Source organism: Lonchura striata, chromosome 24 (assembly GCF_050655825.1).
Source record: "Lonchura striata isolate lonStrDom1 chromosome 24, ASM5065582v1, whole genome shotgun sequence".
Taxonomy (NCBI): Eukaryota; Metazoa; Chordata; class Aves; order Passeriformes; family Estrildidae; genus Lonchura; species Lonchura striata.
In genome coordinates this window covers 5,435,284-5,461,190 of record NC_140726.1, presented here as the reverse complement: position 1 = coordinate 5,461,190, position 25,907 = coordinate 5,435,284, and positions in this window count along the sequence as shown.

Below are 25,907 nucleotides of genomic sequence, written 5' to 3'. Positions count from 1 at the left end.
CCAGATACACTGCACTTGGCCTGAGCAGTGTCCGGCAGGGCACTTGGGGCGGCTCGGCCACAGCAATCCCCAAGGGAGGATAGGAAAGGGTTTTAGGAAAGTCCGAGGGGATGGGGATATAGGGAGCTTCACAGAAGCAAAAAGGGGAAATTTATAGGAGGGGGGGGGGCCGCCCGACGCAGCTGGATGTCGGCGCAATGCGTGGGTGTAAAGGGCCCCTTTTAACAACGCTCCTATAGCTAACGTGTCGTCTTCTTAGCTGATCCTTACTGGTGTCTTTTCTACCCCCTCCGTCCAGCCCAGAATGGGGAGGGGAGGATAGAGAAGACAACTTTTTCGAGGAGAAGAAAAAGCGATCTAATTTAGGTCCCCACAGAAGACTAGGCGAAGGATAGCACTCAGTGCTAGCTTCTCCCAGAAAAAGAAAACCCACCCGCTTGCCAGGGACATGCACGGCTACAGCCCCAGTCTGGGCGCAGACGGGGGTTAAAACGCGAGAAAAAAAAAGGTGGCAGACCCAGCCGCCCGTCGGGGCGACCCCCACCCCATGTAGCCTACCTTACCTTGCAGGCTCGGACGGAGATGGCTTGAATCTTCTCCTCGACTCGATGGAAAAGTCGCGCTAAAAACTGGGGATGTTCCTTCCCGGTTTTGGCCCTTCCGGAAGCCTGGGTGTTCCCGTTAAACCAAGACTCGTCCCCGAAGCCTTGGTTTCGGCCACTATCAGCCTCCGTTGGTCTCGCTGCAGATGCTGACCGAGGAATGAACCTCTTCTCGATCAGCCTTTCTTCAGGCTCCCCCGAGCCGCTGCCAAAACCGCCCTCTGTGTTCTCGGGTAAGTCTGCCCGCCAAAAAGCTCTGCAGCCCGGCTGCCCGTGCAGCGCGGCTGCTCCCGGGCGGGAAGATGGCGAGAACAAAGAGGGTCCCGGAGCGTCAGTTTTTCGCTCGGCGCTCAGCTCCTCTTAGCATCCGGCAGAGCTTTTACGGCCGTAGATGTTCCTCTTCCCTCCTTCTTCTTCTGTGAGGCGGGCGCCCCCACAAATTTGCCCGTTTTTTTTACAAGACGAAGGAGGGAACCATCCTCTCGCTACCATATGTTGAGGCGCGGCATGCGCTCCTCGCCGCGGCACTCCGAGCGGTGCCGTGCTGGGCGGTGAGGGAAGAGAACGGGCGGCCGCTTTCCCCCGCAAGCTCTGCAGTTTCAGTTCGTGGCGCGCAGGGACAGACGAAGGCGACACGGGACTTGGGGGGGAACAAGATGGTTTTATTCCATGAGCCCCAAGACCCCGGCGGGCGGGGGGGCAAAGGTTTTATACAGAACTCAGGAGGACGGGTGTAGGAACAGTAACCAATGAGGGAATAGCAGGGGAGGAGTTTAGGGCAGAACTAACATCTGGAAGCTGAGGAGGGGGCTAGAATGAATGACAGGGAAGGTTCTAGGGAAAGGGGCAGGGAAAGGGAGGATTGGGGGGGGGAAACAGATATTAAACAAATATCAAATGAAAGAAAAACACACCACCGCAAAAATGGCCAAAGGATGTGCCCAGTGGCCCCTGGTCCTGACTGCAATAAATCCTTATATCGAAGGAGGGAGCCCAGACCGAAGTTCTCCCCAACTCAAACTTGTGCTGCCCTGATAGGCCCAAGGGAGCCCTACAAACTGACATCAGGAACCTGGACTGCTGAGTTTTCTTTCCCAGGGAAAATGGAAAAAGGATGTGCCCAGGGGCGCCTGGCCCTGGGCCCCGGGCCCTGACTGCAAAAAATCCTTATATCAAAGGATGGACCCCACACCGAAGCTGTCCCCACCTCAAACTTGTGCTGCCCTGATAGACCCAAGGGAGCCCTACAAACTGACATCAGGAACCTGGACTGCTGAGTTTTCTTTCCCAGGGAAAATGGAAAAAGGATGTGCCCAGGGGCCCCTGGCCCTGGGCTGGGGACTCACTGCAAAGAATCCTTATATCGAAGGATGGACCCCAGACCGAAGTTGTCCCCACCTCAAACTTGTGCTGCCCTGATAGACCCAAGGGAGCCCTACAAACTGACATCAGGAACCTGGACTGCTGAGTTTTCTTTCCCAGGGAAAATAGAAAAAGGATGTGCCCAGGGGCCCCTGGCCCTGGGCCCGGGGGCCTCACTGCAAAGAATCCTTATATCAAAGGATGGACCCCACACCAAAGTTGTCCCCACCTCAAACTTGTGCTGCCCTGATAGACCCAAGGGAGCCCTACAAACTGACATCAGGAACCTGGACTGCTGAGTTTTCTTTCCCAGGGAAAATGGAAAAAGGATGTGCCCAGGGGCCCCTGGCCCTGACTGCAAAAAATCCTTATATCGAAGGATGGACCCCACACCGAAGTTGTCCCCACCTCAAACTTGTGCTGCCCTGATAGACCCAAGGGAGCCCTACAAACTGACATCAGGAACCTGGACTGCTGAGTTTTCTTTCCAAGGGAAAATGGAAAAAGGATGTGCCCAGGGGCCCCTGGACATGGGCTGGGGCCTCACTGCAAAGAATCCTTATATCGAAGGATGGACCCCACACCGAAGTTGTCCCCACCTCAAACTTGTGCTGCCCTGATAGACCCAAGGGAACCCTACAAACTGACATCAGGAACCTGGACTGCTGAGTTTTCTTTCCCAGGGAAAATGGAAAAAGGATGTGCCCAGGGGCCCCTGGCCCTGGACTGGGGCCTCACTGCAAAGAATCCTTATATCGAAGGATGGACCCCACACCAAAGTTGTCCCCACCTCAAACTTGTGCTGCCCTGATAGACCCAAGGGAGCCCTACAAACTGACATCAGGAACCTGGACTGCTGAGTTTTCTTTCCCAGGGAAAATGGAAAAAGGATGTGCCCAGGGGCCCCTGGCCCTGAGTGCAAAAAATCCTTATATCGAAGGATGGACCCCACACCGAAGTTTTCCCCACCTCAAACTTGTGCTGCCCTGATAGACCCAAGGGAGCCCTACAAACTGACATCAGGAACCTGGACTGCTGAGTTTTCTTTCCCAGGGAAAATAGAAAAAGGATGTGCCCAGGGGCCCCTGGCCCTGGGCCCGGGGGCCTCACTGCAAAGAATCCTTATATCAAAGGATGGACCCCACACCGAAGTTGTCCCCACCTCAAACTTGTGCTGCCCTGATAGACCCAAGGGAGCCCTACAAACTGACATCAGGAACCTGGACTGCTGAGTTTTCTTTCCCAGGGAAAATGGAAAAAGGATGTGCCCAGGGGCCCCTGGCCCTGACTGCAAAAAATCCTTATATCGAAGGATGGACCCCACACCGAAGTTGTCCCCACCTCAAACTTGTGCTGCCCTGATAGACCCAAGGGAGCCCTACAAACTGACATCAGGAACCTGGACTGCTGAGTTTTCTTTCCAAGGGAAAATGGAAAAAGGATGTGCCCAGGGGCCCCTGGACATGGGCTGGGGCCTCACTGCAAAGAATCCTTATATCGAAGGATGGACCCCACACCGAAGTTGTCCCCACCTCAAACTTGTGCTGCCCTGATAGACCCAAGGGAACCCTACAAACTGACATCAGGAACCTGGACTGCTGAGTTTTCTTTCCCAGGGAAAATGGAAAAAGGATGTGCCCAGGGTCCCCTGGCCCTGGACTGGGGCCTCACTGCAAAGAATCCTTATATCGAAGGATGGACCCCACACCGAAGTTGTCCCCACCTCAAACTTGTGCTGCCCTGATAGACCCAAGGGAGCCCTACAAACTGACATCAGGAACCTGGACTGCTGAGTTTTCTTTCCCAGGGAAAATGGAAAAAGGATGTGCCCAGGGGCCCCTGGCCCTGACTGCAAAAAATCCTTATATCGAAGGATGGACCCCACACCGAAGTTGTCCCCACCTCAAACTTGTGCTGCCCTGATAGACCCAAGGGAGCCCTACAAACTGACATCAGGAACCTGGAGTGCTGAGTTTTCTTTCCCAGGGAAAATGGAAAAAGGATGTGCCCAGGGGCCCCTGGCCCTGACTGCAAAGAATCCTTATAACGAAGGATGGACCCCACACCGAAGTTCTCCCCACCTCAAACTTGTGCTGCCCTGATAGACCCAAGGGAGCCCTACAAACTGACATCAGGAACCTGGACTGCTGAGTTTTCTTTCCCAGGGAAAATGGAAAAAGGATGTGCCCAGGGGCCCCTGGACATGGGCTGGGGCCTCACTGCAAAGAATCCTTATATCGAAGGATGGACCCCACACCGAAGATGTCCCCACCTCAAACTTGTGCTGCCCTGATAGACCCAAGGGAGCCCTACAAACTGACATCAGGAACCTGGACTGCTGAGTTTTCTTTCCCAGGGAAAATGGAAAAAGGATGTGCCCAGGGGCCCCTGGCCCTGACTGCAAAAAATCCTTATATCGAAGGATGGACCCCACACCGAAGTTGTCCCCACCTCAAACTTGTGCTGCCCTGATAGACCCAAGGGAGCCCTACAAACTGACATCAGGAACCTGGACTGCTGAGTTTTCTTTCCCAGGGAAAATGGAAAAAGGATGTGCCCAGGGGCCCCTGGACATGGGCTGGGGCCTCACTGCAAAGAATCCTTATATCGAAGGATGGACCCCACACCGAAGTTGTCCCCACCTCAAACTTGTGCTGCCCTGATAGACCCAAGGGAACCCTACAAACTGACATCAGGAAACTGGACTGCTGAGTTTTCTTTCCCAGGGAAAATGGAAAAAGGATGTGCCCAGGGTTCCCTGGCCCTGGGCTGGGGCCTCACTGCAAAAAAACCTTATATCGAAGGATGGACCCCACACCGAAGTTGTCCCCACCTCAAACTTGTGCTGCCCTGATAGACCCAAGGGAGCCCTACAAACTGACATCAGGAACCTGGACTGCTGAGTTTTCTTTCCCAGGGAAAATGGAAAAAGGATGTGCCCAGGGGCCCCTGGACATGGGCTGGGGCCTCACTGCAAAGAATCCTTATATCGAAGGATGGACCCCACACCGAAGTTGTCCCCACCTCAAACTTGTGCTGCCCTGATAGACCCAAGGGAACCCTACAAACTGACATCAGGAACCTGGACTGCTGAGTTTTCTTTCCCAGGGAAAATGGAAAAAGGATGTGCCCAGGGGCCCCTGGCCCTGACTGCAAAAAATCCTTATATCGAAGGATGGACCCCACACCGAAGTTGTCCCCACCTCAAACTTGTGCTGCCCTGATAGACCCAAGGGAGCCCTACAAACTGACATCAGGAACCTGGACTGCTGAGTTTTCTTTCCCAGGGAAAATGGAAAAAGGATGTGCCCAGGGGCCCCTGGACATGGGCTGGGGCCTCACTGCAAAGAATCCTTATATCGAAGGATGGACCCCACACCGAAGTTGTCCCCACCTCAAACTTGTGCTGCCCTGATAGACCCAAGGGAGCCCTAAAAACTGACATCAGGAACCTGGACTGCTGACTTTTCTTTCCCGGGGAAAATGGAAAAAGGATGTGCCCAGGGGCCCCTGGACATGGGCTGGGGACTCACTGCAAAGAATCCTTATATCGAAGGATGGACCCCACACCGAAGATGTCCCCACCTCAAACTTCTGCTGTCCTGATAGACCCAAGGGAGCCCTACAAACTGACATCAGGAACCTGGACTGCTGAGTTTTCTTTCCCAGGGAAAATGGAAAAAGGATGTGCCCAGGGGCCCCTGGCCCTGACTGCAAAAAATCCTTATATCGAAGGATGGACCCCACACCGAAGTTGTCCCCACCTCAAACTTGTGCTGCCCTGATAGACCCAAGGGAGCCCTACAAACTGACATCAGGAACCTGGACTGCTGAGTTTTCTTTCCCAGGGAAAATAGAAAAAGGATGTGCCCAGGGGCCCCTGGCCCTGGGCCCGGGGGCCTCACTGCAAAGAATCCTTATATCAAAGGATGGACCCCACACCGAAGTTGTCCCCACCTCAAACTTGTGCTGCCCTGATAGACCCAAGGGAGCCCTACAAACTGACATCAGGAACCTGGACTGCTGAGTTTTCTTTCCCAGGGAAAATGGAAAAAGGATGTGCCCAGGGGCCCCTGGCCCTGACTGCAAAAAATCCTTATATCGAAGGATGGATCCCACACCGAAGTTGTCCCCACCTCAAACTTGTGCTGCCCTGATAGACCCAAGGGAGCCCTACAAACTGACATCAGGAACCTGGACTGCTGAGTTTTCTTTCCAAGGGAAAATGGAAAAAGGATGTGCCCAGGGGCCCCTGGACATGGGCTGGGGCCTCACTGCAAAGAATCCTTATATCGAAGGATGGACCCCACACCGAAGTTGTCCCCACCTCAAACTTGTGCTGCCCTGATAGACCCAAGGGAACCCTACAAACTGACATCAGGAACCTGGACTGCTGAGTTTTCTTTCCCAGGGAAAATGGAAAAAGGATGTGCCCAGGGGCCCCTGGCCCTGGACTGGGGCCTCACTGCAAAGAATCCTTATATCGAAGGATGGACCCCACACCGAAGATGTCCCCACCTCAAACTTGTGCTGCCCTGATAGACCCAAGGGAGCCCTACAAACTGACATCAGGAACCTGGACTGCTGAGTTTTCTTTCCCAGGGAAAATGGAAAAAGGATGTGCCCAGGGGCCCCTGGCCCTGACTGCAAAAAATCCTTATATCGAAGGATGGACCCCACACCGAAGTTTTCCCCACCTCAAACTTGTGCTGCCCTGATAGACCCAAGGGAGCCCTACAAACTGACATCAGGAACCTGGAGTGCTGAGTTTTCTTTCCCAGGGAAAATGGAAAAAGGATGTGCCCAGGGGCCCCTGGCCCTGACTGCAAAGAATCCTTATATCGAAGGATGGACCCCACACCGAAGTTGTCCCCACCTCAAACTTGTGCTGCCCTGATAGACCCAAAGGGAGCCCTACAAACTGACATCAGGAACCTGGACTGCTGAGTTTTCTTTCCCAGGGAAAATGGAAAAAGGATGTGCCCAGGGGCCCCTGGCCTTGGGCAGGGCCCTGACTGCAAAAAATCCTTATATCAAAGGATGGAGCCCAGACCGAAATTCTCCCCATCTTAAACTTGTGCTGCCCTGATAGACCAAAGGGAGCCCTACAAACTGACATCAGGAACCTGAACTGCTGAGTTTTCTTTTCCAGGGAAAATGTGTTGAGGCGCGGCATGCGCTCCTCGCCGCGGCACTCCGAGCGGTGCCGTGCTGGGCGGTGAGGGAAGAGAACGGGCGGCCGCTTTCCCCCGCAAGCTCTGCAGTTTCAGTTCGTGGCGCGCAGGGACAGACGAAGGCGACACGGGACTTGGGGGGGAACGAGATGGTTTTATTCCATGAGCCCCAAGACCCCGGCGGGCGGGGGGGCAAAGGTTTTATACAGAACTCAGGAGGACGGGTGTAGGAACAGTAACCAATGAGGGAATAGCAGGGGAGGAGTTTAGGGCAGAACTAACATCTGGAAGCTGAGGAGGGGGCTAGAATGAATGACAGGGAAGGTTCTAGGGAAAGGGGCAGGGAAAGGGAGGATTGGGGGGGGGAAACAGATATTAAACAAATATCAAATTAAAGAAAAACACACCACCGCATCTCCCTCTTTTTCTTTACAAAAAGAAGGAGAATTTTGTGGTTTAAGCAAATTAATAAAACATGCAAATAATATAAAATCATATGATAACATTGTAAATTACTTAAAGGACATGAAAGACACATTATTGCATTTATAGGGCAGGAAGAGTAGTAACAGCCTAAATTAGACACAAGACTGCACAAAACTTGTTGTTTTGCTGCTCTGAGTAATAATCTAAAATAATGTAAATAATGTAAATAATTGAAATAGAATGAAATAATTGACAGAAATTAAACTAAAGAATTTAATTAGAATGATTAAAATTACAACTATCTAATTTGAATAAAATAATTAAATGGAATTATTGGAATTAAATATAATAAAAGATCAACTAAATATAACTAATAAATTTTTAAATTTCGCAGCAATGCAGCAAGCCTGAAGCGATATAGTAGCTGAGTGATTCCTGTAGCAATAATGGTTAAACACAGCCTTTAAGTTAAAAAATATCAGAAAAGATTGAATTAATTATAATTACAACAAAACAACTTAATATAAAATCAAATTGTAACATTACATATTATTAAAAAAACATAAATTGAAAGACATTAAAAAATGATAAACTAATTGTGATTACAACATATGAAACATATAAAAACTTCATCTGGAATATATAAAATTGTCCTAAATCAAAGTCCAAATTAAGGGTACAACGCACAGCAGGATTTGTGACTTCATCTGATTTAGAATTTGCTTCGTCGCGGCGCTTGCGATGTTTAGCTTTTTAAATTCTTAAAGCAGAGTCAGCGGATAACGGCGCTTGTTTTAAAGCAGAGTCAGCGGATAGCGATGTGGTTTGTTCAATTTGAATGTCCGTTTGAGAGGTGGGAATAATATCTTGAGTAATAATTAACTGGGATGATTTTTTTTTTCTATAAAATATAACTCAACAAACAGATTATTCAAAAATAATCAAAAGCAAAAAGAGGAATTTGTAGTTAAATAAAAAGGAATATTGGGTAGGGTACATTAAGGAATAGGATAGGGGAATCAGACAATCACTTAATTAGTGATTGCCATGATTAACAGGGGGTATCGGTAAGGGGTGGACCGGGGTGCCGCCATTTCAGGGGGAAGACAAAATGACGGATCCTCAGTCCCGGGTTTCGGCTCCATTTCCTCGGGAGAAGATCCCTCCCGACCCTCCCCCCGGAGGACGAGCCTGAAGAAGGATGGGGGAATATCCAACCCCGCCTCCCCACAATAGGGACTAGCCTCGTGCAGGGATGGTGCAGGGCTATTGGGAGAGAAATGGGACTGGCGGGAAGCCAGGGGCGGAAAAGAAGGGTCAAGGCGGGAAATGGGTCCCGAGCAGCGTGGCCAGCGCCATCTTGGGAGGGGTGCCAGATACACTGCACTTGGCCTGAGCAGTGTCCGGCAGGGCACTTGGGGCGGCTCGGCCACAGCAATCCCCAAGGGAGGATAGGAAAGGGTTTTAGGAAAGTCCGAGGGGATGGGGATATAGGGAGCTTCACAGAAGCAAAAAGGGGAAATTTATAGGAGGGGGGGGGGCCGCCCGACGCAGCTGGATGTCGGCGCAATGCGTGGGTGTAAAGGGCCCCTTTTAACAACGCTCCTATAGCTAACGTGTCGTCTTCTTAGCTGATCCTTACTGGTGTCTTTTCTACCCCCTCCGTCCAGCCCAGAATGGGGAGGGGAGGATAGAGAAGACAACTTTTTCGAGGAGAAGAAAAAGCGATCTAATTTAGGTCCCCACAGAAGACTAGGCGAAGGATAGCACTCAGTGCTAGCTTCTCCCAGAAAAAGAAAACCCACCCGCTTGCCAGGGACATGCACGGCTACAGCCCCAGTCTGGGCGCAGACGGGGGTTAAAACGCGAGAAAAAAAAAGGTGGCAGACCCAGCCGCCCGTCGGGGCGACCCCCACCCCGTGTAGCCTACCTTACCTTGCAGGCTCGGACGGAGATGGCTTGAATCTTCTCCTCGACTCGATGGAAAAGTCGCGCTAAAAACTGGGGATGTTCCTTCCCGGTTTTGGCCCTTCCGGAAGCCTGGGTGTTCCCGTTAAACCAAGACTCGTCCCCGAAGCCTTGGTTTCGGCCACTATCAGCCTCCGTTGGTCTCGCTGCAGATGCTGACCGAGGAATGAACCTCTTCTCGATCAGCCTTTCTTCAGGCTCCCCCGAGCCGCTGCCAAAACCGCCCTCTGTGTTCTCGGGTAAGTCTGCCCGCCAAAAAGCTCTGCAGCCCGGCTGCCCGTGCAGCGCGGCTGCTCCCGGGCGGGAAGATGGCGAGAACAAAGAGGGTCCCGGAGCGTCAGTTTTTCGCTCGGCGCTCAGCTCCTCTTAGCATCCGGCAGAGCTTTTACGGCCGTAGATGTTCCTCTTCCCTCCTTCTTCTTCTGTGAGGCGGGCGCCCCCACAAATTTGCCCGTTTTTTTTACAAGACGAAGGAGGGAACCATCCTCTCGCTACCATATGTTGAGGCGCGGCATGCGCTCCTCGCCGCGGCACTCCGAGCGGTGCCGTGCTGGGCGGTGAGGGAAGAGAACGGGCGGCCGCTTTCCCCCGCAAGCTCTGCAGTTTCAGTTCGTGGCGCGCAGGGACAGACGAAGGCGACACGGGACTTGGGGGGGAACGAGATGGTTTTATTCCATGAGCCCCAAGACCCCGGCGGGCGGGGGGGCAAAGGTTTTATACAGAACTCAGGAGGACGGGTGTAGGAACAGTAACCAATGAGGGAATAGCAGGGGAGGAGTTTAGGGCAGAACTAACATCTGGAAGCTGAGGAGGGGGCTAGAATGAATGACAGGGAAGGTTCTAGGGAAAGGGGCAGGGAAAGGGAGGATTGGGGGGGGGAAACAGATATTAAACAAATATCAAATGAAAGAAAAACACACCACCGCAAAAATGGCCAAAGGATGTGCCCAGTGGCCCCTGGTCCTGACTGCAATAAATCCTTATATCGAAGGAGGGAGCCCAGACCGAAGTTCTCCCCAACTCAAACTTGTGCTGCCCTGATAGGCCCAAGGGAGCCCTACAAACTGACATCAGGAACCTGGACTGCTGAGTTTTCTTTCCCAGGGAAAATGGAAAAAGGATGTGCCCAGGGGCGCCTGGCCCTGGGCCCCGGGCCCTGACTGCAAAAAATCCTTATATCAAAGGATGGACCCCACACCGAAGCTGTCCCCACCTCAAACTTGTGCTGCCCTGATAGACCCAAGGGAGCCCTACAAACTGACATCAGGAACCTGGACTGCTGAGTTTTCTTTCCCAGGGAAAATGGAAAAAGGATGTGCCCAGGGGCCCCTGGCCCTGGGCTGGGGACTCACTGCAAAGAATCCTTATATCGAAGGATGGACCCCAGACCGAAGTTGTCCCCACCTCAAACTTGTGCTGCCCTGATAGACCCAAGGGAGCCCTACAAACTGACATCAGGAACCTGGACTGCTGAGTTTTCTTTCCCAGGGAAAATAGAAAAAGGATGTGCCCAGGGGCCCCTGGCCCTGGGCCCGGGGGCCTCACTGCAAAGAATCCTTATATCAAAGGATGGACCCCACACCAAAGTTGTCCCCACCTCAAACTTGTGCTGCCCTGATAGACCCAAGGGAGCCCTACAAACTGACATCAGGAACCTGGACTGCTGAGTTTTCTTTCCCAGGGAAAATGGAAAAAGGATGTGCCCAGGGGCCCCTGGCCCTGACTGCAAAAAATCCTTATATCGAAGGATGGACCCCACACCGAAGTTGTCCCCACCTCAAACTTGTGCTGCCCTGATAGACCCAAGGGAGCCCTACAAACTGACATCAGGAACCTGGACTGCTGAGTTTTCTTTCCCAGGGAAAATAGAAAAAGGATGTGCCCAGGGGCCCCTGGCCCTGGGCCCGGGGGCCTCACTGCAAAGAATCCTTATATCAAAGGATGGACCCCACACCGAAGTTGTCCCCACCTCAAACTTGTGCTGCCCTGATAGACCCAAGGGAGCCCTACAAACTGACATCAGGAACCTGGACTGCTGAGTTTTCTTTCCCAGGGAAAATGGAAAAAGGATGTGCCCAGGGGCCCCTGGCCCTGACTGCAAAAAATCCTTATATCGAAGGATGGACCCCACACCGAAGTTGTCCCCACCTCAAACTTGTGCTGCCCTGATAGACCCAAGGGAGCCCTACAAACTGACATCAGGAACCTGGACTGCTGAGTTTTCTTTCCAAGGGAAAATGGAAAAAGGATGTGCCCAGGGGCCCCTGGACATGGGCTGGGGCCTCACTGCAAAGAATCCTTATATCGAAGGATGGACCCCACACCGAAGTTGTCCCCACCTCAAACTTGTGCTGCCCTGATAGACCCAAGGGAACCCTACAAACTGACATCAGGAACCTGGACTGCTGAGTTTTCTTTCCCAGGGAAAATGGAAAAAGGATGTGCCCAGGGGCCCCTGGCCCTGGACTGGGGCCTCACTGCAAAGAATCCTTATATCGAAGGATGGACCCCACACCAAAGTTGTCCCCACCTCAAACTTGTGCTGCCCTGATAGACCCAAGGGAGCCCTACAAACTGACATCAGGAACCTGGACTGCTGAGTTTTCTTTCCCAGGGAAAATGGAAAAAGGATGTGCCCAGGGGCCCCTGGCCCTGACTGCAAAGAATCCTTATATCGAAGGATGGACCCCACACCGAAGTTGTCCCCACCTCAAACTTGTGCTGCCCTGATAGACCCAAGGGAGCCCTACAAACTGACATCAGGAACCTGGAGTGCTGAGTTTTCTTTCCCAGGGAAAATGGAAAAAGGATGTGCCCAGGGGCCCCTGGCCCTGACTGCAAAGAATCCTTATAACGAAGGATGGACCCCACACCGAAGTTCTCCCCACCTCAAACTTGTGCTGCCCTGATAGACCCAAGGGAGCCCTACAAACTGACATCAGGAACCTGGACTGCTGAGTTTTCTTTCCCAGGGAAAATGGAAAAAGGATGTGCCCAGGGGCCCCTGGACATGGGCTGGGGCCTCACTGCAAAGAATCCTTATATCGAAGGATGGACCCCACACCGAAGATGTCCCCACCTCAAACTTGTGCTGCCCTGATAGACCCAAGGGAGCCCTACAAACTGACATCAGGAACCTGGACTGCTGAGTTTTCTTTCCCAGGGAAAATGGAAAAAGGATGTGCCCAGGGGCCCCGGGCCCTGACTGCAAAAAATCCTTATATCGAAGGATGGACCCCACACCGAAGTTGTCCCCACCTCAAACTTGTGCTGCCCTGATAGACCCAAGGGAGCCCTACAAACTGACATCAGGAACCTGGACTGCTGAGTTTTCTTTCCCAGGGAAAATGGAAAAAGGATGTGCCCAGGGGCCCCTGGACATGGGCTGGGGCCTCACTGCAAAGAATCCTTATATCGAAGGATGGACCCCACACCGAAGTTGTCCCCACCTCAAACTTGTGCTGCCCTGATAGACCCAAGGGAACCCTACAAACTGACATCAGGAAACTGGACTGCTGAGTTTTCTTTCCCAGGGAAAATGGAAAAAGGATGTGCCCAGGGGCCCCTGGACATGGGCTGGGGCCTCACTGCAAAGAATCCTTATATCGAAGGATGGACCCCACACCGAAGTTGTCCCCACCTCAAACTTGTGCTGCCCTGATAGACCCAAGGGAGCCCTACAAACTGACATCAGGAACCTGGACTGCTGAGTTTTCTTTCCCAGGGAAAATGGAAAAAGGATGTGCCCAGGGGCCCCTGGCCCTGACTGCAAAAAATCCTTATATCGAAGGATGGACCCCACACCGAAGTTGTCCCCACCTCAAACTTGTGCTGCCCTGATAGACCCAAGGGAGCCCTACAAACTGACATCAGGAACCTGGACTGCTGAGTTTTCTTTCCAAGGGAAAATGGAAAAAGGATGTGCCCAGGGGCCCCTGGACATGGGCTGGGGCCTCACTGCAAAGAATCCTTATATCGAAGGATGGACCCCACACCGAAGTTGTCCCCACCTCAAACTTGTGCTGCCCTGATAGACCCAAGGGAACCCTACAAACTGACATCAGGAACCTGGACTGCTGAGTTTTCTTTCCCAGGGAAAATGGAAAAAGGATGTGCCCAGGGGCCCCTGGCCCTGGACTGGGGCCTCACTGCAAAGAATCCTTATATCGAAGGATGGACCCCACACCAAAGTTGTCCCCACCTCAAACTTGTGCTGCCCTGATAGACCCAAGGGAGCCCTACAAACTGACATCAGGAACCTGGACTGCTGAGTTTTCTTTCCCAGGGAAAATGGAAAAAGGATGTGCCCAGGGGCCCCTGGCCCTGACTGCAAAGAATCCTTATATCGAAGGATGGACCCCACACCGAAGTTGTCCCCACCTCAAACTTGTGCTGCCCTGATAGACCCAAGGGAGCCCTACAAACTGACATCAGGAACCTGGAGTGCTGAGTTTTCTTTCCCAGGGAAAATGGAAAAAGGATGTGCCCAGGGGCCCCTGGCCCTGACTGCAAAGAATCCTTATAACGAAGGATGGACCCCACACCGAAGTTGTCCCCACCTCAAACTTGTGCTGCCCTGATAGACCCAAGGGAGCCCTACAAACTGACATCAGGAACCTGGACTGCTGAGTTTTCTTTCCCAGGGAAAATGGAAAAAGGATGTGCCCAGGGGCCCCTGGACATGGGCTGGGGCCTCACTGCAAAGAATCCTTATATCGAAGGATGGACCCCACACCGAAGATGTCCCCACCTCAAACTTGTGCTGCCCTGATAGACCCAAGGGAGCCCTACAAACTGACATCAGGAACCTGGACTGCTGAGTTTTCTTTCCCAGGGAAAATGGAAAAAGGATGTGCCCAGGGGCCCCGGGCCCTGACTGCAAAAAATCCTTATATCGAAGGATGGACCCCACACCGAAGTTGTCCCCACCTCAAACTTGTGCTGCCCTGATAGACCCAAGGGAGCCCTACAAACTGACATCAGGAACCTGGACTGCTGAGTTTTCTTTCCCAGGGAAAATGGAAAAAGGATGTGCCCAGGGGCCCCTGGACATGGGCTGGGGCCTCACTGCAAAGAATCCTTATATCGAAGGATGGACCCCACACCGAAGTTGTCCCCACCTCAAACTTGTGCTGCCCTGATAGACCCAAGGGAACCCTACAAACTGACATCAGGAAACTGGACTGCTGAGTTTTCTTTCCCAGGGAAAATGGAAAAAGGATGTGCCCAGGGGCCCCTGGACATGGGCTGGGGCCTCACTGCAAAGAATCCTTATATCGAAGGATGGACCCCACACCGAAGTTGTCCCCACCTCAAACTTGTGCTGCCCTGATAGACCCAAGGGAACCCTACAAACTGACATCAGGAACCTGGACTGCTGAGTTTTCTTTCCCAGGGAAAATGGAAAAAGGATGTGCCCAGGGGCCCCTGGCCCTGGACTGGGGCCTCACTGCAAAGAATCCTTATATCGAAGGATGGACCCCACACCAAAGTTGTCCCCACCTCAAACTTGTGCTGCCCTGATAGACCCAAGGGAGCCCTACAAACTGACATCAGGAACCTGGACTGCTGAGTTTTCTTTCCCAGGGAAAATGGAAAAAGGATGTGCCCAGGGGCCCCTGGCCCTGACTGCAAAGAATCCTTATATCGAAGGATGGACCCCACACCGAAGTTGTCCCCACCTCAAACTTGTGCTGCCCTGATAGACCCAAGGGAGCCCTACAAACTGACATCAGGAACCTGGAGTGCTGAGTTTTCTTTCCCAGGGAAAATGGAAAAAGGATGTGCCCAGGGGCCCCTGGCCCTGACTGCAAAGAATCCTTATAACGAAGGATGGACCCCACACCGAAGTTCTCCCCACCTCAAACTTGTGCTGCCCTGATAGACCCAAGGGAGCCCTACAAACTGACATCAGGAACCTGGACTGCTGAGTTTTCTTTCCCAGGGAAAATGGAAAAAGGATGTGCCCAGGGGCCCCTGGACATGGGCTGGGGCCTCACTGCAAAGAATCCTTATATCGAAGGATGGACCCCACACCGAAGATGTCCCCACCTCAAACTTGTGCTGCCCTGATAGACCCAAGGGAGCCCTACAAACTGACATCAGGAACCTGGACTGCTGAGTTTTCTTTCCCAGGGAAAATGGAAAAAGGATGTGCCCAGGGGCCCCGGGCCCTGACTGCAAAAAATCCTTATATCGAAGGATGGACCCCACACCGAAGTTGTCCCCACCTCAAACTTGTGCTGCCCTGATAGACCCAAGGGAGCCCTACAAACTGACATCAGGAACCTGGACTGCTGAGTTTTCTTTCCCAGGGAAAATGGAAAAAGGATGTGCCCAGGGGCCCCTGGACATGGGCTGGGGCCTCACTGCAAAGAATCCTTATATCGAAGGATGGACCCCACACCGAAGTTGTCCCCACCTCAAACTTGTGCTGCCCTGATAGACCCAAGGGAACCCTACAAACTGACATCAGGAAACTGGACTGCTGAGTTTTCTTTCCCAGGGAAAATGGAAAAAGGATGTGCCCAGGGTTCCCTGGCCCTGGGCTGGGGCCTCACTGCAAAAAAACCTTATATCGAAGGATGGACCCCACACCGAAGTTGTCCCCACCTCAAACATGTGCTGCCCTGATAGACCCAAGGGAGCCCTACAAACTGACATCAGGAACCTGGACTGCTGAGTTTTCTTTCCCAGGGAAAATGGAAAAAGGATGTGCCCAGGGGCCCCTGGACATGGGCTGGGGCCTCACTGCAAAGAATCCTTATATCGAAGGATGGACCCCACACCGAAGTTGTCCCCACCTCAAACTTGTGCTGCCCTGATAGACCCAAGGGAGCCCTACAAACTGACATCAGGAACCTGGACTGCTGAGTTTTCTTTCCCAGGGAAAATGGAAAAAGGATGTGCCCAGGGGCCCCTGGCCCTGACTGCAAAGAATCCTTATATCGAAGGATGGACCCCACACCGAAGTTGTCCCCACCTCAAACTTGTGCTGCCCTGATAGACCCAAGGGAGCCCTACAAACTGACATCAGGAACCTGGACTGCTGAGTTTTCTTTCCCAGGGAAAATGGAAAAAGGATGTGCCCAGGGGCCCCTGGCCCTGACTGCAAAAAATCCTTATATCGAAGGATGGACCCCACACCGAAGTTGTCCCCACCTCAAACTTGTGCTGCCCTGATAGACCCAAGGGAGCCCTACAAACTGACATCAGGAACCTGGACTGCTGAGTTTTCTTTCCCAGGGAAAATGGAAAAAGGATGTGCCCAGGGGCCCCTGGACATGGGCTGGGGCCTCACTGCAAAGAATCCTTATATCGAAGGATGGACCCCACACCGAAGATGTCCCCACCTCAAACTTGTGCTGCCCTGATAGACCCAAGGGAGCCCTACAAACTGACATCAGGAACCTGGAGTGCTGAGTTTTCTTTCCCAGGGAAAATGGAAAAAGGATGTGCCCAGGGGCCCCTGGCCCTGACTGCAATAAATCCTTATATCGAAGGAGGGAGCCCAGACCGAAGTTGTCCCCACCTCAAACTTGTGCTGCCCTGATAGGCCCAAGGGAGCCCTACAAACTGACATCAGGAACCTGGACTGCTGAGTTTTCTTTCCCAGGGAAAATGGAAAAAGGATGTGCCCAGGGGCGCCTGGCCCTGGGCCCCGGGCCCTGACTGCAAAAAATCCTTATATCAAAGGATGGACCCCACACCGAAGCTGTCCCCACCTCAAACTTGTGCTGCCCTGATAGACCCAAGGGAGCCCTACAAACTGACATCAGGAACCTGGACTGCTGAGTTTTCTTTCCCAGGGAAAATGGAAAAAGGATGTGCCCAGGGGCCCCTGGCCCTGGGCTGGGGACTCACTGCAAAGAATCCTTATATCGAAGGATGGACCCCAGACCGAAGTTGTCCCCACCTCAAACTTGTGCTGCCCTGATAGACCCAAGGGAGCCCTACAAACTGACATCAGGAACCTGGACTGCTGAGTTTTCTTTCCCAGGGAAAATAGAAAAAGGATGTGCCCAGGGGCCCCTGGCCCTGGGCCCGGGGGCCTCACTGCAAAGAATCCTTATATCAAAGGATGGACCCCACACCGAAGTTGTCCCCACCTCAAACTTGTGCTGCCCTGATAGACCCAAGGGAGCCCTACAAACTGACATCAGGAACCTGGACTGCTGAGTTTTCTTTCCCAGGGAAAATGGAAAAAGGATGTGCCCAGGGGCCCCTGGCCCTGACTGCAAAAAATCCTTATATCGAAGGATGGACCCCACACCGAAGTTGTCCCCACCTCAAACTTGTGCTGCCCTGATAGACCCAAGGGAGCCCTACAAACTGACATCAGGAACCTGGACTGCTGAGTTTTCTTTCCAAGGGAAAATGGAAAAAGGATGTGCCCAGGGGCCCCTGGACATGGGCTGGGGCCTCACTGCAAAGAATCCTTATATCGAAGGATGGACCCCACACCGAAGTTGTCCCCACCTCAAACTTGTGCTGCCCTGATAGACCCAAGGGAACCCTACAAACTGACATCAGGAACCTGGACTGCTGAGTTTTCTTTCCCAGGGAAAATGGAAAAAGGATGTGCCCAGGGGCCCCTGGCCCTGGACTGGGGCCTCACTGCAAAGAATCCTTATATCGAAGGATGGACCCCACACCAAAGTTGTCCCCACCTCAAACTTGTGCTGCCCCGATAGACCCAAGGGAGCCCTACAAACTGACATCAGGAACCTGGACTGCTGAGTTTTCTTTCCCAGGGAAAATGGAAAAAGGATGTGCCCAGGGGCCCCTGGCCCTGACTGCAAAAAATCCTTATATCGAAGGATGGACCCCACACCGAAGTTTTCCCCACCTCAAACTTGTGCTGCCCTGATAGACCCAAGGGAGCCCTACAAACTGACATCAGGAACCTGGAGTGCTGAGTTTTCTTTCCCAGGGAAAATAGAAAAAGGATGTGCCCAGGGGCCCCTGGCCCTGGGCCCGGGGGCCTCACTGCAAAGAATCCTTATATCAAAGGATGGACCCCACACCAAAGTTGTCCCCACCTCAAACTTGTGCTGCCCTGATAGACCCAAGGGAGCCCTACAAACTGACATCAGGAACCTGGACTGCTGAGTTTTCTTTCCCAGGGAAAATGGAAAAAGGATGTGCCCAGGGGCCCCTGGCCCTGACTGCAAAAAATCCTTATATCGAAGGATGGACCCCACACCGAAGTTGTCCCCACCTCAAACTTGTGCTGCCCTGATAGACCCAAGGGAGCCCTACAAACTGACATCAGGAACCTGGACTGCTGAGTTTTCTTTCCCAGGGAAAATAGAAAAAGGATGTGCCCAGGGGCCCCTGGCCCTGGGCCCGGGGGCCTCACTGCAAAGAATCCTTATATCAAAGGATGGACCCCACACCGAAGTTGTCCCCACCTCAAACTTGTGCTGCCCTGATAGACCCAAGGGAGCCCTACAAACTGACATCAGGAACCTGGACTGCTGAGTTTTCTTTCCCAGGGAAAATGGAAAAAGGATGTGCCCAGGGGCCCCTGGCCCTGACTGCAAAAAATCCTTATATCGAAGGATGGACCCCACACCGAAGTTGTCCCCACCTCAAACTTGTGCTGCCCTGATAGACCCAAGGGAGCCCTACAAACTGACATCAGGAACCTGGACTGCTGAGTTTTCTTTCCAAGGGAAAATGGAAAAAGGATGTGCCCAGGGGCCCCTGGACATGGGCTGGGGCCTCACTGCAAAGAATCCTTATATCGAAGGATGGACCCCACACCGAAGTTGTCCCCACCTCAAACTTGTGCTGCCCTGATAGACCCAAGGGAACCCTACAAACTGACATCAGGAACCTGGACTGCTGAGTTTTCTTTCCCAGGGAAAATGGAAAAAGGATGTGCCCAGGGGCCCCTGGCCCTGGACTGGGGCCTCACTGCAAAGAATCCTTATATCGAAGGATGGACCCCAGACCAAAGTTGTCCCCACCTCAAACTTGTGCTGCCCTGATAGACCCAAGGGAGCCCTACAAACTGACATCAGGAACCTGGACTGCTGAGTTTTCTTTCCCAGGGAAAATGGAAAAAGGATGTGCCCAGGGGCCCCTGGCCCTGACTGCAAAAAATCCTTATATCGAAGGATGGACCCCACACCGAAGTTGTCCCCACCTCAAACTTGTGCTGCCCTGATAGACCCAAGGGAGCCCTACAAACTGACATCAGGAACCTGGAGTGCTGAGTTTTCTTTCCCAGGGAAAATGGAAAAAGGATGTGCCCAGGGGCCCCTGGCCCTGACTGCAAAGAATCCTTATAACGAAGGATGGACCCCACACCGAAGTTCTCCCCACCTCAAACTTGTGCTGCCCTGATAGACCCAAGGGAGCCCTACAAACTGACATCAGGAACCTGGACTGCTGAGTTTTCTTTCCCAGGGAAAATGGAAAAAGGATGTGCCCAGGGGCCCCTGGACATGGGCTGGGGCCTCACTGCAAAGAATCCTTATATCGAAGGATGGACCCCACACCGAAGATGTCCCCACCTCAAACTTGTGCTGCCCTGATAGACCCAAGGGAGCCCTACAAACTGACATCAGGAACCTGGACTGCTGAGTTTTCTTTCCCAGGGAAAATGGAAAAAGGATGTGCCCAGGGGCCCCGGGCCCTGACTGCAAAAAATCCTTATATCGAAGGATGGACCCCACACCGAAGTTGTCCCCACCTCAAACTTGTGCTGCCCTGATAGACCCAAGGGAGCCCTACAAACTGACATCAGGAACCTGGACTGCTGAGTTTTCTTTCCCAGGGAAAATGGAAAAAGGATGTGCCCAGGGGCCCCTGGACATGGGCTGGGGCCTCACTGCAAAGAATCCTTATATCGAAGGATGGACCCCACACCGAAGTTGTCCCCACCTCAAACTTGTGCTGCCCTGATAGACCCAAGGGAACCCTACAAACTGACATCAGGAAACTGGACTGCTGAGTTTTCTTTCCCAGGGAAAATGGAAAAAGGATGTGCCCAGGGTTCCCTGGCCCTGGGCTGGGGCCTCACTGCAAAAAAACCTTATATCGAAGGATGGACCCCACACCGAAGTTGTCCCCACCTCAAACTTGTGCTGCCCTGATAGACCCAAGGGAGCCCTACAAACTGACATCAGGAACCTGGACTGCTGAGTTTTCTTTCCCAGGGAAAATGGAAAAAGGATGTGCCCAGGGGCCCCTGGACATGGGCTGGGGCCTCACTGCAAAGAATCCTTATATCGAAGGATGGACCCCACACCGAAGTTGTCCCCACCTCAAACTTGTGCTGCCCTGATAGACCCAAGGGAACCCTACAAACTGACATCAGGAACCTGGACTGCTGAGTTTTCTTTCCCAGGGAAAATGGAAAAAGGATGTGCCCAGGGGCCCCTGGCCCTGACTGCAAAAAATCCTTATATCGAAGGATGGACCCCACACCGAAGTTGTCCCCACCTCAAACTTGTGCTGCCCTGATAGACCCAAGGGAGCCCTACAAACTGACATCAGGAACCTGGACTGCTGAGTTTTCTTTCCCAGGGAAAATGGAAAAAGGATGTGCCCAGGGGCCCCTGGACATGGGCTGGGGCCTCACTGCAAAGAATCCTTATATCGAAGGATGGACCCCACACCGAAGTTGTCCCCACCTCAAACTTGTGCTGCCCTGATAGACCCAAGGGAGCCCTACAAACTGACATCAGGAACCTGGACTGCTGACTTTTCTTTCCCGGGGAAAATGGAAAAAGGATGTGCCCAGGGGCCCCTGGACATGGGCTGGGGACTCACTGCAAAGAATCCTTATATCGAAGGATGGACCCCACACCGAAGATGTCCCCACCTCAAACTTCTGCTGTCCTGATAGACCCAAGGGAGCCCTACAAACTGACATCAGGAACCTGGACTGCTGAGTTTTCTTTCCCAGGGAAAATGGAAAAAGGATGTGCCCAGGGGCCCCTGGCCCTGACTGCAAAAAATCCTTATATCGAAGGATGGACCCCACACCGAAGTTGTCCCCACCTCAAACTTGTGCTGCCCTGATAGACCCAAGGGAGCCCTACAAACTGACATCAGGAACCTGGACTGCTGAGTTTTCTTTCCCAGGGAAAATGGAAAAAGGATGTGCCCAGGGGCCCCTGGACCTGGGCTGGGGCCTCACTGCAAAGAATCCTTATATCGAAGGATGGACCCCAGACCAAAGTTGTCCCCACCTTAAAATTGTGCTGCCCTGATAGACCCAAGGGAGCCCTACAAACTGACATCAGGAACCTGGACTGCTGAGTTTTCTTTCCCAGGGAAAATGGAAAAAGGATGTGCCCAGGGGCCCCTGGCCCTGACTGCAAAGAATCCTTATATCGAAGGATGGACCCCACACCGAAGTTGTCCCCACCTCAAACTTGTGCTGCCCTGATAGACCCAAGGGAGCCCTACAAACTGACATCAGGAACCTGGACTGCTGAGTTTTCTTTCCCAGGGAAAATGGAAAAAGGATGTGCCCAGGGGCCCCTGGCCCTGACTGCAAAAAATCCTTATATCGAAGGATGGACCCCACACCGAAGTTGTCCCCACCTCAAACTTGTGCTGCCCTGATAGACCCAAGGGAGCCCTACAAACTGACATCAGGAACCTGGACTGCTGAGTTTTCTTTCCCAGGGAAAATGGAAAAAGGATGTGCCCAGGGGCCCCTGGACATAGGCTGGGGCCTCACTGCAAAGAATCCTTATATCGAAGGATGGACCCCACACCGAAGATGTCCCCACCTCAAACTTGTGCTGCCCTGATAGACCCAAGGGAGCCCTACAAACTGACATCAGGAACCTGGAGTGCTGAGTTTTCTTTCCCAGGGAAAATGGAAAAAGGATGTGCCCAGGGGCCCCTGGCCCTGACTGCAAAAAATCCTTATATCGAAGGATGGACCCCACACCGAAGATGTCCCCACCTCAAACTTGTGCTGCCCTGATAGACCCAAGGGAGCCCTACAAACTGACATCAGGAACCTGGACTGCTGAGTTTTCTTTCCCAGGGAAAATGGAAAAAGGATGTGCCCAGGGGCCCCTGGCCCTGGGACCCTGGCCCTGACTGCAAAAAATCCTTATATCGAAGGATGGACCCCACACCGAAGTTGTCCCCACCTCAAACTTGTGCTGCCCTGATAGACCCAAGGGAGCCCTACAAACTGACATCAGGAACCTGGACTGCTGAGCTTTCTTTCCCAGGGAAAATGGAAGAAGGATGTGCCCAGGGGCCCCTGGCCCTGGGCTGGGGCCTCACTCCAAAGAATCCTTATATCAAAGGATGGACCCCAGACCGAAGTTGTCCCCACCTTAAAATTGTGCTGCCCTGATAGACCCAAGGGAGCCCTACAAACTGACATCAGGAACTTGGACTGATGAGTTTCCTTTCCCAGGTAAAATGGCCAAAGGTTGTGCCCAGGGGCCCCTTGCCCTGACTGCAAAAAATCCTTATATCGAAGGATGGACCCCACACCGAAGTTGTCCCCACCTCAAACTTGTGCTGCCCTGATAGACCCAAGCGAACCCTACAAACTGACATCAGGAACCTGGACTGCTGAGTTTTCTTTCCCAGGGAAAATGGAAAAAGGATGTGCCCAGGGGCCCCTGGCCCTGGGCCGCAGGGCTTCACCGCAAAGAATCCTTATATCGAAGGATGGACCCCACACCGAAGTTGTCCCCACCTCAAACTTGTGCTGCCCTGATAGACCCAAGGGAGCCCTACAAACTGACATCAGGAACCTGGACTGCTGAGTTTTCTTTCCCAGGGAAAATGGAAGAAGGATGTGCCCAGGGGCCCCTGGACATGGGCTGGGGACTCACTGCAAAGAATCCTTATATCGAAGGATGGACCCCAGACCGAAGTTGTCCCCACCTTAAAATTGTGCTGCCCTGATAGGCCCAAGGGAGCCCTACAAACTGACATCAGGAACTTGGACTGCTGAGTTTTCTTTCCCAGGGAAAATGGAAAAAGGATGTGCCCAGGGGCCACTGGCCCTGGGCCGCGGGGCTTCACCGCAAAGAATCCTTATATCGAAGGATGGACCCCACACCGAAGTTGTCCCCACCTCAAACTTGTGCTGCCCTGATAGACCCAAGGGAGCCCTACAAACTGACATCAGGAACCTGGACTGCTGAGTTTTCTTTCCCAGGGAAAATAGAAAAAGGATGTGCCCAGGGGCCCCTGGCCCTGGGCCCGGGGGCCTCACTGCAAAGAATCCTTATATCAAAGGATGGACCCCACACCGAAGTTGTCCCCACCTCAAACTTGTGCTGCCCTGATAGACCCAAGGGAGCCCTACAAACTGACATCAGGAACCTGGACTGCTGAGTTTTCTTTCCCAGGGAAAATGGAAAAAGGATGTGCCCAGGGGCCCCTGGCCCTGACTGCAAAAAATCCTTATATCGAAGGATGGACCCCACACCGAAGTTGTCCCCACCTCAAACTTGTGCTGCCCTGATAGACCCAAGGGAGCCCTACAAACTGACATCAGGAACCTGGACTGCTGAGTTTTCTTTCCAAGGGAAAATGGAAAAAGGATGTGCCCAGGGGCCCCTGGACATGGGCTGGGGCCTCACTGCAAAGAATCCTTATATCGAAGGATGGACCCCACACCGAAGTTGTCCCCACCTCAAACTTGTGCTGCCCTGATAGACCCAAGGGAACCCTACAAACTGACATCAGGAACCTGGACTGCTGAGTTTTCTTTCCCAGGGAAAATGGAAAAAGGATGTGCCCAGGGGCCCCTGGCCCTGAGTGCAAAAAATCCTTATATCGAAGGATGGACCCCACACCGAAGTTTTCCCCACCTCAAACTTGTGCTGCCCTGATAGACCCAAGGGAGCCCTACAAACTGACATCAGGAACCTGGAGTGCTGAGTTTTCTTTCCCAGGGAAAATAGAAAAAGGATGTGCCCAGGGGCCCCTGGCCCTGGGCCCGGGGGCCTCACTGCAAAGAATCCTTATATCAAAGGATGGACCCCACACCAAAGTTGTCCCCACCTCAAACTTGTGCTGCCCTGATAGACCCAAGGGAGCCCTACAAACTGACATCAGGAACCTGGACTGCTGAGTTTTCTTTCCCAGGGAAAATGGAAAAAGGATGTGCCCAGGGGCCCCTGGCCCTGACTGCAAAAAATCCTTATATCGAAGGATGGACCCCACACCGAAGTTGTCCCCACCTCAAACTTGTGCTGCCCTGATAGACCCAAGGGAGCCCTACAAACTGACATCAGGAACCTGGACTGCTGAGTTTTCTTTCCCAGGGAAAATAGAAAAAGGATGTGCCCAGGGGCCCCTGGCCCTGGGCCCGGGGGCCTCACTGCAAAGAATCCTTATATCAAAGGATGGACCCCACACCGAAGTTGTCCCCACCTCAAACTTGTGCTGCCCTGATAGACCCAAGGGAGCCCTACAAACTGACATCAGGAACCTGGACTGCTGAGTTTTCTTTCCCAGGGAAAATGGAAAAAGGATGTGCCCAGGGGCCCCTGGCCCTGACTGCAAAAAATCCTTATATCGAAGGATGGACCCCACACCGAAGTTGTCCCCACCTCAAACTTGTGCTGCCCTGATAGACCCAAGGGAGCCCTACAAACTGACATCAGGAACCTGGACTGCTGAGTTTTCTTTCCAAGGGAAAATGGAAAAAGGATGTGCCCAGGGGCCCCTGGACATGGGCTGGGGCCTCACTGCAAAGAATCCTTATATCGAAGGATGGACCCCACACCGAAGTTGTCCCCACCTCAAACTTGTGCTGCCCTGATAGACCCAAGGGAACCCTACAAACTGACATCAGGAACCTGGACTGCTGAGTTTTCTTTCCCAGGGAAAATGGAAAAAGGATGTGCCCAGGGGCCCCTGGCCCTGGACTGGGGCCTCACTGCAAAGAATCCTTATATCGAAGGATGGACCCCACACCAAAGTTGTCCCCACCTCAAACTTGTGCTGCCCTGATAGACCCAAGGGAGCCCTACAAACTGACATCAGGAACCTGGACTGCTGAGTTTTCTTTCCCAGGGAAAATGGAAAAAGGATGTGCCCAGGGGCCCCTGGCCCTGACTGCAAAAAATCCTTATATCGAAGGATGGACCCCACACCGAAGTTGTCCCCACCTCAAACTTGTGCTGCCCTGATAGACCCAAGGGAGCCCTACAAACTGACATCAGGAACCTGGAGTGCTGAGTTTTCTTTCCCAGGGAAAATGGAAAAAGGATGTGCCCAGGGGCCCCTGGCCCTGACTGCAAAGAATCCTTATAACGAAGGATGGACCCCACACCGAAGTTGTCCCCACCTCAAACTTGTGCTGCCCTGATAGACCCAAGGGAGCCCTACAAACTGACATCAGGAACCTGGACTGCTGAGTTTT